We start from the raw sequence: 4768 nt of genomic DNA on the forward strand, positions 1-4768 counted from the left end.
GGCTATTCTGAGCCAAGTCCCACCCAAGTTTACAAGTAAAACAATCTCTGTTTTGGGGTAAATACAAGTTGTAAACAAACATACAAAAGGAACCAGGGATGATCTTTTTTTAGGTAAAATAAGGTGTAACCTAACATCAGACGATGTGCCTGGAATGCCAGTATGATCTGAAAATGGTCTCAAATGTAGTAAGCAAAAATTAAGTTGACATATTTAGTCATCAGTTAAAAAGTGAAGAGAATTCTCAACTAACCCTTATGTGAATATTCCCCCAAGTCTATACACAAAGTACTATATAGAAAAATTCAGGTTTGTGATTACAGAAGTGAGAAGGAACATATCCTTGTATGCTAGAAAATGTGTTCTTGTCAAAGATTAGGTGTCAATTTACAAACACAAAACAGTGTAGAGAGATAAAAAAAATTCTTTGGGACTTATACAACAGAAAAAGTGCAAAATTAATAACGATTGTATCTGTTAGGTGTTCATTTATTTCAAATATATAATTAACTAAGTAATTAATTAACTAAAGATATAGAATTTTTTTTGTTTTGTTTTGTTTTTTTTGGGTCACACCCAGCGTTGCTCAGAGGTTACTCCTGGCTGTCTGCTCAGAAATAGCTCCTGGCAGGCACGGGGGACCACGTGGGACACCGGGATTTGAACCAACCACCTTTGGTCCTGGATCGGCTGCTTGCAAAACAAACACTGCTGTGCTATCTCTCCGGACCCAAGATATAGAATTTTTAAAGAACTGATAGTAAGACTAATATTTAAAAGGAAAAATGCTAGTTCAAAAGTCAATAGCAAATTTCCTCATATTACCCTAAAGTTCCTGAATCAATTGATGTGAAGCACTGCAATTCATAAGAAAATTTATGAAAATTAAATGATTGTGCATAACAAGTCCTTAAAATATTATCTAAGACATAAGTAAACAACAAATTTTAAAGTCTGAATGTATAAGATAGAATAGGACTAACACAAAAATCTCTCAAGTTAAGAAGATAATTTTTTTTATTTTAATTATGATAACAAAGATGCAAAGAAAGAGGACAGGGTAAAGTTACAGTGGAAGCCCAATCATCCATAAACAGAATTTATAAGATCATACAGTTGGGCTTATTTTTTCACAATTGCAAAGTTGTTCATAATTGAATTTTAATCATCCAATGTACAAGTGCATATTTCTAGCCAACAACATCCTTATTTTCCCTCTCTTCTCCCCCCCCCCCCATGTGTCTGTGTATTTTGCTTTCTCTCTCCTCTCCCCATTTTTTGTTCTTTTAGACACTTGTTTCTGAAGGGGTATCATCCATGTCTCTTTAATCTCCTTTCAACACCCAGTTCTTGTCCAGAGTGATCATTTCTAATTCTCATTACCATAGTGGTCCCTTCTCTGCCCTAACTAAATTCTTGTGGCAAGCATCCTACCATGGATTTGTCATCCTGGCCCTCATCTCTATTGTCTCTGCACACTATTAAGAAAGGTAATTTATATTCTCTAAAAAATTTAATTGCATATGTATGATAGAAAATTACACACAACTGAATAGGCAACAAAATATGCCCATTGTAACAAATATGAAAAAATATTGAAAGGCATACTTTCATTAAGCATACAATTAAGATTACAATACATTAGTCAAAATAAGTAAATTACCAGTGGGAATCACCACTGGTGATATAAATGGTGTGTGACCAGGCCACTAGTCTCTTTTTTAATAGAAAAATTCAGACCTATAATTGTACTCAATTTTGCTAACATCTTTAATTTTATTAGAGCTGTAGTACCATATATGAAACTCCAACCTACCAAGAGAGAATCAAACTCAATCATATCTTGTATGGGCATGACTTGTAACTCAAATTCTACTCAGTATTTCTTAAATATGTTTAATGATGGAGCCAAAACTATGATTTTCAAAATGTGACCTTGATGCTCAAGTTGACCTCCTATTTTCCAGGAATACAACAAAAATGTAAAGCAGAAACTCAATAATCACCTATGCACATATATCAACTATGGGTGCAATTTATCCATTCAAATGGAAGAGAACATTCTTTATTAATAAGAAGAGCCAAGAATCTGTCACAATAAATTATAAACAACTGTCTGAGCAAAAGGAACAAGAGAAAAGGGTCAACACAGGATCAGGACAAATGTTTGATACAAGGAAAGACTTTCCCGGGTGTTTGTAGAGTACATGCTTCAACGTGGTCCTTCCCAGGTTTTCCATCTATAGCTGAGACATTCTAGAAACACAAAGGCTACCAGACATATTTTCAGAAAGTAGTTTATTACTAGCATACATTGAGTTCAAAAATTTGAAATTCTGCTTATTATGTGAAGAAAGAGCTTAATAAGCAGGTATAAAATACTGCTCCTCCTCAAACTAACATTTTTTCCCCATGAATTTCCTGAGCTTAATGAATCATTTAGCAAAAACAGCCTAACTACCCAGGCATGTAAAAGTCAGAACCATTCATCACCTGAACATCTTGACCACAGGGATGAGGCTAGAATGTTTGGAAGGAGAATTTGGAAGAATTTGACTATCATTTGCAGCTGAGGCTTCCACAGTCCAAGTATCATTAAAGGTTACATAAAGAAATTTTTTCCTCCCTTTTTTTATTTGAACTTTTTTTAATTCTTATTTTTATTTCCATGCCAATGATTCTTGTCATTTTTGGCAGATCATCCTGAAATCCAAGGTGCCATGTCACCGTTAAGAGCTGGAGAGAGAAAAGTTTGTACTTAGCAAGAAGTAGTCAGAGAGATAATACAATGGGTAAGGTGCTTGCCTATCCAAGTTTTATCCCTAGAGTCCCATAGGATCCTCTGAGCTTGCCAAGAATGACTCCTGAGGGTAGAGCCAGGAATAACTCCTGAGCACTACCAGATGTGACCCCCAAAAAGCAAAGTAGTAGTAGCTCAACAAATTCATCTAAATGAGTAACTGAGCAAATGCATACATAAGGAAGTTAAAAATGGGAAAGTGTGTAGACTGCTAGCTCAAGGACTAAGGCCTGGGAATAATCCCCCAGAACCTAGCCCTCCCCTGAGACTCTCCTGGAACAATTCCAAAGCACTAAGACAGGAGTAGCCTTGGGTATTCTGAGGCAACATTATTATTATTATTATTATTATTATTATTATTATTATTATTATTATTATTATTTTATTATTGGTTTTTGGGTCACACCCGGCAGCACTCAGGGGTTACTCCTGACTCCACATTCAGAAATCGCTCCTGGCAGACTTGGGGGACCATATGGGAAGCCAGGATTTGAACAAATGACCTTCTGCATGAAAGGCAAATGCCTTACCTCCATGCTATCTCTCTGGCTCCCAAGGCAACATTATTTTAAGAACAAAATTCTTATGTTATTCCCTTTTGATCCATGGTAGATAGATGCTTCGCAAACTTTGGTTGCTATTCTAGGTTAAACACTTTGGAGCGAAAAGACAGAAGAACCCTGGGTAATGTGTTTACAAGGAAAAGAGAGGTTATACACTTCATGGTTTCATTGGCAGATGCTTGTTTTATAAAATGAAAAGCAAAGCAAAACAGAGAGAGTCTGCATTTCCCTAATAGAAGCATCAGCAGAGTTGACTTTCAGTCTTATCTCTGCCAATTGATGTACAGGTAACTCAGGCAAAGGTAGCTAATCTCCTTGGCTTTCAGCTCTTTTGTCTCTAAAATTGGCATATTAGTTTTGACATCTGAGGGACTGAGAATAAAATGAAATTTTATTTTTGAAATCAATTTGAAAACACTTAAATGCCAGACAAATCTACGTTATTAAACTTTTAAGGATTGGAGATGAGTTGGAGTTGACAGCTGACGAAGGCAGAAATGACTGTTGAATATTTATGCTAGACCTAGAAATTTCTATAGCCACGAAATTATGCCAGAGTGATTATACAGTGCATTCACGAGTGACGTTCCGAGGCTCTTCAAAAATCTTGCTTTTGCCTGAAGGTTATTGTAGAACTGGCCATTCTTCAGGGAATGACTTTTCAGTTTCATCTCTAGAAGAATACTATGTAAAGCATTTGGAAAGAACAAAAACAGTCAATAAGCATGTCCCCTTTTCTTATCTTCCTAAATTAAGCTCCAGGGGTCTGTATCAATCTTGTAATAGAGTCACTCATTCTTTTGAGTCCATGGATGCTGCATTTAGACTAGTGCTTCTCAATTATTTTTTGTCATGCCCCCCTAGGTATAAGAAAACATTTTTGCACCCCCTGCATGACTGTAAATAGTATCTTTATTAAAAAAAACTTTAACCTGCAAAACAAAAATATATAAAATAATTTGAGCTGATTTTTTAAATCAGAGGTGATGTCTGGATTAATGGTTACAATGAGCACGTTTTGCAATGCATAGCTTTTCGAAGCGGGAAGCGGTGTTTGAAGCAGGATGTAGCAACTCTCAGCTCCAGAGACATACAGAGACATAAACACTGGCTTAACTTGTTATGGCAGTGTTTGCCGAAGTCAAACGCGCCTCCCTTTATGAAGCCTCATGCCCCTCACCCCCTGTGGGTACCCACTATTTGAGAAGCACTGATTTAGACCAACCAAAGTGCTTACCAACCTCCAATATTCCTCTCTTCGGTTCCCCTTCTACATCAACAATCACCTTTTATGGTGAGGGGCAGGAGGAATTCTCTTAACCCTTCTGAGTTCTTCTGAGACTAGATGGACAAATTTTACAGCAAGCAGATAAGTGACCCCATTGCACAGAGCCATGAGCAATCC

This window comes from Suncus etruscus, chromosome 10 (assembly GCF_024139225.1).
Source record: "Suncus etruscus isolate mSunEtr1 chromosome 10, mSunEtr1.pri.cur, whole genome shotgun sequence".
In the NCBI taxonomy this organism is placed as follows: domain Eukaryota; kingdom Metazoa; phylum Chordata; class Mammalia; order Eulipotyphla; family Soricidae; genus Suncus; species Suncus etruscus.